The following is a 12,875-nucleotide window of genomic DNA, read 5'->3' on the forward strand; positions in this document are numbered from 1 at the left end:
TTCATTTGGATGTTAGAGAACGTTTTAAGTTTGTTCTTCGTCATCTTGTCATGAAACAATGTAGTTGGCTTATCGGTACCCAAACGCTCATCCTTGAATGTTTGATATGCATCCTCTCCTATACTGTATGCCCCTTGAAGGTCTTTGGCTACATCTGGTGGTGCTACAGTCGCTGTTGACAAACTGATAAGTTCACCATTATGCTCTTTGTTGAAGGGGTTCACCCAACCTGTCTCCAGCAGTTGAACGAAAGATTGGACATCGGCTTCATCTCTTCTAATCCTAGACACCTGTAGGTCTGAATGGCTGAAGTCAGTATATTGTTGGCCTACCAGGGCCCTCAGCTGCCTCAAGTACATACTGCGGTACTCTGATGTCAGGTAGAACCTGGAAACAGCTCCAACTTTGAGGCTGAAGCCTTTTGTGCCCCCTGGTGTCTGGGTGTCTTTGTTGATTGTCTCTTCAATGGTCTGGTCCACAGGAATTCGTCCAAAAGGATTCTTGCTACCGATCTGGACCGAAAAGCCACCTTGCATGAAGTATTCATGGACCTCTGGGTGTTCTATGGGCAGCCGAGACATTGTGGCATAGTAATAGGTTAGGTATCGGGCATAGTTGACCTTGTCATAGGCAAAACACCATGGTATCATCTGTCGGATTGCTCCTAGGTGAAGCATCCAGTTGCCTTCATCCAGTTGCCATGTGATCAGTCACAAGCCTGGGAGGTGTCAGCCTCTACAGAGGGAGATAGGAGCTCTGCAGAGAAGACCGGAGAGTCCTGTTCAGCACAGAACGTGTATGTGTCAGTGTGTGTGCGTGTGTTGGGGCACCTCAGGGTGTCTTCAAATGTGACATAGCCCCCTAGATTTCTTCCAGTAAAATTTGCACTCCAAAAGTCATTTGGCGCTCCTTCCCTTCCGAGGCCTGCCGTTCCCCAATACTGCAGTGTACGACAACATATCGGGTGTTGTTGTGTTCGGGAGAGATTGGTGAACAAATAGTGGGGTGCATTTTTTGCTGGTACACCTCTTAAAAATAAAAAAATGAGCCTAAAATGACACCTTCATGTAAAAAATGCACTTTTTCCATTTTCTCAACCAAGTGTTTCCAACTACTGTGAAACACTGGTTGGGTCAAAGTGGTCACTATACCCCCTAAAAGATTCCTTGGGGGTGTAGTTTCCAAAATAGGGTCACTTTTTGGGGTTTCCACTGTGGGGGTACCTCAGGCAGCCTTCAAATGTGACATGGCCCCCTAGATTTCTTCCAGTGAATCCGCCACCCAAAAACCACATAGCGCTCCTTCCGTGTTGAGCTGTGCTGTGTGCCCATACTTTAGTTTACGAGTACATGTGGGGTGTTTCTATAAACTGCAGAATTAGGGTAACCAAGTTTGGGTTTGCCGTTAACCCTTGCTAGGTTGCAGGTAAAATTGGATTACAATGTAATATCTGGAAAAAAAATGAAATTTTGAAATTTCGCCTTCATTCTGCAAAAATTCCTGTGGAACACCTAAAGGGTTAACAGTTTTTAAAAATGAGTTTTGAACAGCTTGAGGGGTGTAGTTTGCAAAATGGGGTAATTTATGGGTGGTTTCTGTTATGTAAGCCCCTTAAAGTGACTTCAGAAGTGACTTGGTCCTTTGAAAAGTGGGTTTTGCTGTAAATGTGAAAAATTGCGCATAAAACTATAAGCCCTATTACGTCGTAAAACAATAAGGTTTCATTTTCAAAATGATGCCAATATGAAGTAAACATGTGGGGAGTGTAAATTAATAACTATTATGGGGGGTATCAGTATTTTTGTAAAAAGCAGAGAATTTCAAAGTTAAAAAATTGCCGATTTTTCCAAAATTTCCGAATATTTAGCATTTTTTTATATAGAAAGGTAAAATATATTGACTCCCATTTAGCACTGACGTGAAGTACAATATGTCACGAGAAAACAATCTCAGAATGGCTTGGATAGGTGAAAGCGTTCCAAAGTTATTAGCCCATGAAGTGGCACAGGTCAGATTGGCTTAGGCACTTGGGTACAAATAGGCCTAGGGCTGAAGGGGTTAATAAGCTACGTATATGTAAGGGCTATCATATCAAAAAATAAACTACAGACATGCATCTACCTAAAAATACCAAAGAAAATTAGTCACTCCGGGTGGTACCGATATCTGGCCCGGCTCATGGACTATACTACTTGGGTTGGAGCCTAGTAATGGTGTCTGCCGCTCCTTGGTGTTCTCCTCCTCCTTGGTGTTCTCCTCCAGGTTTCCTTGTCTGAGCTTCAACCTTCTGGCTCTCATTAAGTATTTTTAAGTGTAACACTGCAATTGCCCTACTATTTGGTTTGGGGCCTAGTAACGGTGTCTGCCGCTCCATGGTGTTCTCCTCCTCCTTGGTGTTCTCCTCCAGGTTTCCTTGTCTGAGCTTCAACCTTCTGGCTCTCATTAAGTATTTTTAACCGTAACACTTTTGTTGCCCTACTACATGGGTTGGGGCCTAGTAACGGTGTCTGCCGCTCCTTGGTGTTCTCCTCCAGGTTTCCTTGTCTGAGCTTCAACCTTCTGGCTCTCATTAAGAATTTTTTAATGTAACACTGCAGTTGCCCTACTACTTGGGTTGGGGCCTAGTAATGGTGTCTGTCGCTCCTTGGTGTTCTCCTCCTCCTTGCTGTTCTCCTCCAGGTTTCATTGTCTGAGCTTCAACCTTCTGGCTCCCATTAAGTATTTTTAAATGTAACACTGAAATTGCCCTACTACTTGGGTTGGGGCTTAGTAACGGTGTCTGCCGCTCCTTGGTGTTCTCCTCCTCCTTGGTGTTCTCCCCCAGGTTTCGTTGTCTGAGCTTCAACCTTCAGGCTCTCATTAAGTATTTTTAAATGTAACACTTTTGTTGCCCTACTACTTGGGTTGGGGCCTTGTAACGGTGTCTGCCGCTCCTTGGTATTCTCCTCCTCCTTGGTGTTCTCCTCCAGGTTTCCTTGTCTGAGCTCAACCGTCTGGCTCTCATTAAGTATTTTTAAATGTAACACTGCAGTTGCCCTACTACTTGGGTTGGGGCCTAGTAACGGTGTCTGCCGCTCCTTGGTGTTCTCCTCCTCCTTGGTGTTCTCCTCCAGGTTTCCTTGTCTCAGCTTCAACCTTCTGGCTCTCATTAAGTATTTTTAACTGTAACACTTTTTTTGCCCTACTACTTGGGTTGGGGCCTAGTAACTGTGTCTGCCGCTCCTTGGTGTTCTCCTCCTCCTTGGTGTTCTCCTCCAGATTTCCTTGTCTGAGCTTCCACCTTCTGGCTCTCATTAAGTATTTTTAAATGTAACACTGCAGTTGCCCTACTACTTGGGTTGGGGCCTAGTAACAGTGTCTGCCGCTCCTTGGTTGGTATTCTCCTCCTCCTTGATGTTCTCCTCCAGGTTTCCTTGTCTGAGCTTCAACCTTCTGGCTCTCATTAAGTATTTTTAACTGTAACACTTTTGTTGCCCTACTACTTGGGTTGGGGCCTAGTAACGGTGTCTGCCGCCCCTTGGTGTTCTCCTCCTCCTTGGTGTTCTCCTCCAGGTTTCCTTGTCTGAGCTTCAACCTTCTGGCTCTCATTAAGTATTTTTAAATGTAACACTGCAGTTGCCCTACTACTTGGGTTGGGGCCTAGTAACGGTGTCTGTCGCTCCTTGGTGTTCACCTCCTCCTTGGTGTTCTCCTCCAGGTTACCTTGTCTGAACTTCAACCTTCTGGCTCTCATTCAGTATTTTTAAATGTAACACTGCAATTGCCCTACTACTTGGGTTGGGGCCTAGTAACGGTGTCTGCTGCTCCTTGGTGTTCTCCTCCTCCTTGGTGTTCTCCTCCAGGTTTTCTTGTCTGACCTTCAACCTTCAGGCTCTCATTAAGTATTTTTAAATGTAACACTTTTGTTGCCCTACTACTTGGGTTGGGGCCTAGTAACGGTGTCTGCACCTCCTTGGTATTCTCCTCCTCCTTGGTGTTCTCCTCCAGGTTTCCTTGTCTGAGCTCAGCCTTTTGGCTCTCATTAAGTATTTTTAAATGTAACACTGCAGTTGCCCTACTACTTGGGTTGGGGCCTAGTAACGGTGTCTGCCGCTCCTTGGTGTTCTCCTCCTCCTTGGTGTTCTCCTCCAGGTTTCCTTGTCTCAGCTTCAACCTTCTGGCTCTCATTAAGTATTTTTAACTGTAACACTTTTTTTGCCCTACTACTTGGGTTGGGGCCTAGTAACGGTGTCTGCCGCTCCTTGGTGTTCTCCTCCTCCTTGGTGTTCTCCTCCAGATTTCCTTGTCTGAGCTTCAACCTTCTGGCTCTCATTAAGTATTTTTAAATGTAACACTGCAGTTGCCCTACTACTTGGGTTGGGGCCTAGTAACGGTGTCTGCCGCCCCTTGGTGTTCTCCTCCTCCTTGGTGTTCTCCTCCAGGTTTCCTTGTCTGAGCTACAACCTTCTGGCTCTCATTAAGTATTTTTAAATGTAACACTGCAATTGCCCTACTACTTGGGTTGGGGCCTAGTAATGGTGTCTGCCGCTCCTTGGTGTTCTCCTCCTCCTTGGTGTTCTCCTCCAGGTTCCCTTGTCTGAGCTTCAACCTTCTGGCTCTCATTAAGTATCTTTAAATGTAACACTGCAGTTGCCCTACTACTTGGGTTGGGGCCTAGGAACGGTGTCTGCCGCTCCTTGGTATTCTCCTCCTCCTTGGTGTTCTCCTCCAGGTTTCCTTGTCTGAGCTCAACCGTCTGGCTCTCATTAAGTATTTTTAAATGTAACACTGCAGTTGCCCTACTACTTGGGTTGGGGCCTAGTAACGGTGTCTGCCGCTCCTTGGTGTTCTCCTCCTCCTTGGTGTTCTCCTCCAGATTTCCTTGTCTGAGCTTCAACCTTCTGGCTCTCATTAAGTATTTTTAAATGTAACACTGCAGTTGCCCTACTACTTGGGTTGGGGCCTAGTAACGGTGTCTGCCGCCCCTTGGTGTTCTCCTCCTCCTTGGTGTTCTCCTCCAGGTTTCCTTGTCTGAGCTACAACCTTCTGGCTCTCATTAAGTATTTTTAAATGTAACACTGCAATTGCCCTACTACTTGGGTTGGGGCCTAGTAATGGTGTCGGCCGCTCCTTGGTGTTTTCCTCCAGGTTTCCTTGTCTGAGCTTCAACCTTCTGGCTCTCATTAAGTATTTTTAAATGTAACACTGCAGTTGCCCTACTACTTGGGTTGGAGCCTAGTAATGGTGTCTGCCGCTCTTGGTGTTCTCCTCCTCCTTGGTGTTCTCCTCCAGGTTTCCTTGTCTGAGCTTCAACCTTCTGGCTCTCATTAAGTATTTTTAAATGTAACACTGCAATTGCCCTACTATTTGGTTTGGGGCCTAGTAACGGTGTCTGCCGCTCCATGGTGTTCTCCTCCTCCTTGGTGTTCTCCTCCAGGTTTCCTTGTCTGAGCTTCAACCTTCTGGCTCTCATTAAGTATTTTTAACTGTAACACTTTTGTTGCCCTACTACATGGGTTGGGGCCTAGTAACGGTGTCTGCCGCTCCTTGGTGTTCTCCTCCAGGTTTCCTTGTCTGAGCTTCAACCTTCTGGCTCTCATTAAGAATTTTTTAATGTAACACTGCAGTTGCCCTACTACTTGGGTTGGGGCCTAGTAATGGTGTCTGTCGCTCCTTGGTGTTCTCCTCCTCCTTGCTGTTCTCCTCCAGGTTTCATTGTCTGAGCTTCAACCTTCTGGCTCCCATTAAGTATTTTTAAATGTAACACTGAAATTGCCCTACTACTTGGGTTGGGGCTTAGTAACGGTGTCTGCCGCTCCTTGGTGTTCTCCTCCTCCTTGGTGTTCTCCCCCAGGTTTCGTTGTCTGAGCTTCAACCTTCAGGCTCTCATTAAGTATTTTTAAATGTAACACTTTTGTTGCCCTACTACTTGGGTTGGGGCCTTGTAACGGTGTCTGCCGCTCCTTGGTATTCTCCTCCTCCTTGGTGTTCTCCTCCAGGTTTCCTTGTCTGAGCTCAACCGTCTGGCTCTCATTAAGTATTTTTAAATGTAACACTGCAGTTGCCCTACTACTTGGGTTGGAGCCTAGTAACGGTGTCTGCCGCTCCTTGGTGTTCTCCTCCTCCTTGGTGTTCTCCTCCAGGTTTCCTTGTCTCAGCTTCAACCTTCTGGCTCTCATTAAGTATTTTTAACTGTAACACTTTTTTTGCCCTACTACTTGGGTTGGGGCCTAGTAACGGTGTCTGCCGCTCCTTGGTGTTCTCCTCCTCCTTGGTGTTCTCCTCCAGATTTCCTTGTCTGAGCTTCAACCTTCTGGCTCTAATTAAGTATTTTTAAATGTAACACTGCAGTTGCCCTACTACTTGGGTTGGGGCCTAGTAACAGTGTCTGCCGCTCCTTGGTGTTCTCCTCCTCCTTGGTGTTCTCCTCCAGGTTTCCTTGTCTCAGCTTCAACCTTCTGGCTCTCATTAAGTATTTTTAACTGTAACACTTTTGTTGCCCTACTACATGGGTTGGGGCCTAGTAACGATGTCTGCCGCTCCTTGGTGTTCTCCTCCTCCTTGGTGTTCTCCTCCAGGTATCCTTGTCCGAGCTTCAACCTTCTTGCTCTCATTAAGTATTTTTAAATGTAACACTGCAATTGCCCTACTACTTGGGTTGGGGCCTAGTAACGGTGTCTGCCGCTCCTTGGTGTTCTCCTCCAGGTTTCCTTGTCTGAGCTTCAACCTTCTGGCTCTCATTAAGAATTTTTTAATGTAACACTGCAGTTGCCCTACTACTTGGGTTGGGGCCTAGTAATGGTGTCTGTCGCTCCTTGGTGTTCTCCTCCTCCTTGGTGTTCTCCTCCAGGTTTCATTGTCTGAGCTTCAACCTTCTGGCTCTCATTAAGTATTTTTAAATGTAACACTGAAATTGCCCTACTACTTGGGTTGGGGCTTAGTAACGGTGTCTGCCGCTCCTTGGTGTTCTCCTCCTCCTTGGTGTTCTCCCCCAGGTTTCGTTGTCTGAGCTTCAACCTTCAGGCTCTCATTAAGTATTTTTAAATGTAACACTTTTGTTGCCCTACTACTTGGGTTGGGGCCTAGTAACGTTGTCTGCCGCTCCTTGGTATTCTCCTCCTCCTTGGTGTTCTCCTCCAGGTTTCCTTGTCTGAGCTCAACCGTCTGGCTCTCATTAAGTATTTTTAAATGTAACTCTGCAATTGCCCTACTACTTGGGTTGGGGCCTAGTAACGGTGTCTGCCGCTCCTTGGTGTTCTCCTCCAGGTTTCCTTGTCTGAGCTTCAACCTTCAGGCTCTCATTAAGTATTATTAAATGTAACACTTTTGTTGCCCTTCTACTTCGGTTGGGGCGTAGTAAAGGTGTCTGCCGCTCCTTGGTATTCTCCTCCTCCTTGGTGTTCTCCTCCAGGTTTCCTTGTCTGAGCTCAGCCTTCTGGCTCTCATTAAGTATTTTTAAATGTAACACTGCAGTTGCCCTACTACTTGGGATAGGGCCTAGTAACGATGTCTGCCGCTCCTTGGTGTTCTCCTCCTCCTTGGTGTTCTCCTCCAGGTTTCCTTGTCTCAGCTTCAACCTTCTGGCTCTCATTAAGTATTTTTAACTGTAACACTTTTTTTGCCCTACTACATGGGTTGGGGCCTAGTAACGGTGTCTGCCGCTCCTTGGTGTTCTCCTCCTCCTTGGTGTTCTCCTCCAGATTTCCTTGTCTGAGCTTCAACCTTCTGGCTCTCATTAAGTATTTTTAAATGTAACACTGCAGTTGCCCTACTACGTGGGTTGGGTCCTAGTAACGGTATCTGCCGCTCCTTGGTGTTCTCCTCCTCCTTGGTGTTCTCCTCCAGGTATCCTTGTCCGAGCTTCAACCTTCTTGCTCTCATTAATTATTTTTAAATGTAACACTGCAATTGCCCTACTACTTGGGTTGGGGCCTAGTAACGGTGTCTGCCGCTCCTTGGTGTTCTCCTCCAGGTGTCCTTGTCTGAGCTTCAACCTTCTGGCTCTCATTAAGTATTTTTAAATGTAACACTGCAATTGCCCTACTATTTGGGTTGGGGCTTAGTAACGGTGTCTGCCGCTCCTTGGTATTCTCCTCCTCCTTGGTTTTCTCCTCCAGGTTTCCTTTTCTGAGCTCAACCTTCTGGCTCTCATTAAGTATTTTTAAATGTAACACTGCAGTTGCCCTACTACTTGGGTTGGGGCCTAGTAACGGTGTCTGCCGCTCCTTGGTGTTCTCCTCCTCCTTGGTGTTCTCCTCCAGGTTTCCTTGTCTCAGCTTCAACCTTCTGGCTCTCATTAAGTATTTTTAACTGTAACACTTTTTTTGCCCTACTACTTGGGTTGGGGCCTAGTAACGGTGTCTGCCGCTCCTTGGTGTTCTCCTCCTCCTTGGTGTTCTCCTCCAGATTTCCTTGTCTGAGCTTCCACCTTCTGGCTCTCATTAAGTATTTTTAAATGTAACACTGCAGTTGCCCTACTACTTGGGTTGGGGCCTAGTAACAGTGTCTGCCGCTCCTTGGTGTTCTCCTCCTCCTTGATGTTCTCCTCCAGGTTTCCTTGTCTGAGCTTCAACCTTCTGGCTCTCATTAAGTATTTTTAACTGTAACACTTTTGTTGCCCTACTACTTGGGTTGGGGCCTAGTAACGGTGTCTGCCGCTCCTTGGTGTTCTCCTCCTCCTTGGTGTTCTCCTCCAGGTTTTCTTGTCTGACCTTCAACCTTCAGGCTCTCATTAAGTATTTTTAAATGTAACACTGCAGTTGCCCTACTACTTGGGTTGGGGCCTAGTAACGGTGTCTGCCGCCCCTTGGTGTTCTCCTCCTCCTTGGTGTTCTCCTCCAGGTTTCCTTGTCTGAGCTACAACCTTCTGGCTCTCATTAAGTATTTTTAAATGTAACACTGCAATTGCCCTACTACTTGGGTTGGGGCCTAGTAATGGTGTCTGCCGCTCCTTGGTGTTCTCCTCCTCCTTGGTGTTCTCCTCCAGGTTCCCTTGTCTGAGCTTCAACCTTCTGGCTCTCATTAAGTATCTTTAAATGTAACACTGCAGTTGCCCTACTACTTGGGTTGGGGCCTAGGAACGGTGTCTGCCGCTCCTTGGTATTCTCCTCCTCCTTGGTGTTCTCCTCCAGGTTTCCTTGTCTGAGCTCAACCGTCTGGCTCTCATTAAGTATTTTTAAATGTAACACTGCAGTTGCCCTACTACTTGGGTTGGGGCCTAGTAACGGTGTCTGCCGCTCCTTGGTGTTCTCCTCCTCCTTGGTGTTCTCCTCCAGATTTCCTTGTCTGAGCTTCAACCTTCTGGCTCTCATTAAGTATTTTTAAATGTAACACTGCAGTTGCCCTACTACTTGGGTTGGGGCCTAGTAACGGTGTCTGCCGCCCCTTGGTGTTCTCCTCCTCCTTGGTGTTCTCCTCCAGGTTTCCTTGTCTGAGCTACAACCTTCTGGCTCTCATTAAGTATTTTTAAATGTAACACTGCAATTGCCCTACTACATGGGTTGGGGCCTAGTAATGGTGTCGGCCGCTCCTTGGTGTTTTCCTCCAGGTTTCCTTGTCTGAGCTTCAACCTTCTGGCTCTCATTAAGTATTTTTAAATGTAACACTGCAGTTGCCCTACTACTTGGGTTGGAGCCTAGTAATGGTGTCTGCCGCTCCTTGGTGTTCTCCTCCTCCTTGGTGTTCTCCTCCAGGTTTCCTTGTCTGAGCTTCAACCTTCTGGCTCTCATTAAGTATTTTTAAGTGTAACACTGCAATTGCCCTACTATTTGGTTTGGGGCCTAGTAACGGTGTCTGCCGCTCCATGGTGTTCTCCTCCTCCTTGGTGTTCTCCTCCAGGTTTCCTTGTCTGAGCTTCAACCTTCTGGCTCTCATTAAGTATTTTTAACCGTAACACTTTTGTTGCCCTACTACATGGGTTGGGGCCTAGTAACGGTGTCTGCCGCTCCTTGGTGTTCTCCTCCAGGTTTCCTTGTCTGAGCTTCAACCTTCTGGCTCTCATTAAGAATTTTTTAATGTAACACTGCAGTTGCCCTACTACTTGGGTTGGGGCCTAGTAATGGTGTCTGTCGCTCCTTGGTGTTCTCCTCCTCCTTGCTGTTCTCCTCCAGGTTTCATTGTCTGAGCTTCAACCTTCTGGCTCCCATTAAGTATTTTTAAATGTAACACTGAAATTGCCCTACTACTTGGGTTGGGGCTTAGTAACGGTGTCTGCCGCTCCTTGGTGTTCTCCTCCTCCTTGGTGTTCTCCCCCAGGTTTCGTTGTCTGAGCTTCAACCTTCAGGCTCTCATTAAGTATTTTTAAATGTAACACTTTTGTTGCCCTACTACTTGGGTTGGGGCCTTGTAACGGTGTCTGCCGCTCCTTGGTATTCTCCTCCTCCTTGGTGTTCTCCTCCAGGTTTCCTTGTCTGAGCTCAACCGTCTGGCTCTCATTAAGTATTTTTAAATGTAACACTGCAGTTGCCCTACTACTTGGGTTGGGGCCTAGTAACGGTGTCTGCCGCTCCTTGGTGTTCTCCTCCTCCTTGGTGTTCTCCTCCAGGTTTCCTTGTCTCAGCTTCAACCTTCTGGCTCTCATTAAGTATTTTTAACTGTAACACTTTTTTTGCCCTACTACTTGGGTTGGGGCCTAGTAACTGTGTCTGCCGCTCCTTGGTGTTCTCCTCCTCCTTGGTGTTCTCCTCCAGATTTCCTTGTCTGAGCTTCCACCTTCTGGCTCTCATTAAGTATTTTTAAATGTAACACTGCAGTTGCCCTACTACTTGGGTTGGGGCCTAGTAACAGTGTCTGCCGCTCCTTGGTTGGTATTCTCCTCCTCCTTGATGTTCTCCTCCAGGTTTCCTTGTCTGAGCTTCAACCTTCTGGCTCTCATTAAGTATTTTTAACTGTAACACTTTTGTTGCCCTACTACTTGGGTTGGGGCCTAGTAACGGTGTCTGCCGCCCCTTGGTGTTCTCCTCCTCCTTGGTGTTCTCCTCCAGGTTTCCTTGTCTGAGCTTCAACCTTCTGGCTCTCATTAAGTATTTTTAAATGTAACACTGCAGTTGCCCTACTACTTGGGTTGGGGCCTAGTAACGGTGTCTGTCGCTCCTTGGTGTTCACCTCCTCCTTGGTGTTCTCCTCCAGGTTACCTTGTCTGAACTTCAACCTTCTGGCTCTCATTCAGTATTTTTAAATGTAACACTGCAATTGCCCTACTACTTGGGTTGGGGAATAGTAACGGTGTCTGCTGCTCCTTGGTGTTCTCCTCCTCCTTGGTGTTCTCCTCCAGGTTTTCTTGTCTGACCTTCAACCTTCAGGCTCTCATTAAGTATTTTTAAATGTAACACTTTTGTTGCCCTACTACTTGGGTTGGGGCCTAGTAACGGTGTCTGCACCTCCTTGGTATTCTCCTCCTCCTTGGTGTTCTCCTCCAGGTTTCCTTGTCTGAGCTCAGCCTTTTGGCTCTCATTAAGTATTTTTAAATGTAACACTGCAGTTGCCCTACTACTTGGGTTGGGGCCTAGTAACGGTGTCTGCCGCTCCTTGGTGTTCTCCTCCTCCTTGGTGTTCTCCTCCAGGTTTCCTTGTCTCAGCTTCAACCTTCTGGCTCTCATTAAGTATTTTTAACTGTAACACTTTTTTTGCCCTACTACTTGGGTTGGGGCCTAGTAACGGTGTCTGCCGCTCCTTGGTGTTCTCCTCCTCCTTGGTGTTCTCCTCCAGATTTCCTTGTCTGAGCTTCAACCTTCTGGCTCTCATTAAGTATTTTTAAATGTAACACTGCAGTTGCCCTACTACTTGGGTTGGGGCCTAGTAACGGTGTCTGCCGCCCCTTGGTGTTCTCCTCCTCCTTGGTGTTCTCCTCCAGGTTTCCTTGTCTGAGCTACAACCTTCTGGCTCTCATTAAGTATTTTTAAATGTAACACTGCAATTGCCCTACTACTTGGGTTGGGGCCTAGGAACGGTGTCTGCCGCTCCTTGGTATTCTCCTCCTCCTTGGTGTTCTCCTCCAGGTTTCCTTGTCTGAGCTCAACCGTCTGGCTCTCATTAAGTATTTTTAAATGTAACACTGCAGTTGCCCTACTACTTGGGTTGGGGCCTAGTAACGGTGTCTGCCGCACCTTGGTGTTCTCCTCCTCCTTGGTGTTCTCCTCCAGATTTCCTTGTCTGAGCTTCAACCTTCTGGCTCTCATTAAGTATTTTTAAATGTAACACTGCAGTTGCCCTACTACTTGGGTTGGGGCCTAGTAACGGTGTCTGCCGCCCCTTGGTGTTCTCCTCCTCCTTGGTGTTCTCCTCCAGGTTTCCTTGTCTGAGCTACAACCTTCTGGCTCTCATTAAGTATTTTTAAATGTAACACTGCAATTGCCCTACTACTTGGGTTGGGGCCTAGTAATGGTGTCGGCCGCTCCTTGGTGTTTTCCTCCAGGTTTCCTTGTCTGAGCTTCAACCTTCTGGCTCTCATTAAGTATTTTTAAATGTAACACTGCAGTTGCCCTACTACTTGGGTTGGAGCCTAGTAATGGTGTCTGCCGCTCTTGGTGTTCTCCTCCTCCTTGGTGTTCTCCTCCAGGTTTCCTTGTCTGAGCTTCAACCTTCTGGCTCTCATTAAGTATTTTTAAATGTAACACTGCAATTGCCCTACTATTTGGTTTGGGGCCTAGTAACGGTGTCTGCCGCTCCATGGTGTTCTCCTCCTCCTTGGTGTTCTCCTCCAGGTTTCCTTGTCTGAGCTTCAACCTTCTGGCTCTCATTAAGTATTTTTAACTGTAACACTTTTGTTGCCCTACTACATGGGTTGGGGCCTAGTAACGGTGTCTGCCGCTCCTTGGTGTTCTCCTCCAGGTTTCCTTGTCTGAGCTTCAACCTTCTGGCTCTCATTAAGAATTTTTTAATGTAACACTGCAGTTGCC

Source organism: Ranitomeya variabilis, chromosome 5 (assembly GCF_051348905.1).
Source record: "Ranitomeya variabilis isolate aRanVar5 chromosome 5, aRanVar5.hap1, whole genome shotgun sequence".
Lineage (NCBI taxonomy): Eukaryota > Metazoa > Chordata > Amphibia > Anura > Dendrobatidae > Ranitomeya > Ranitomeya variabilis.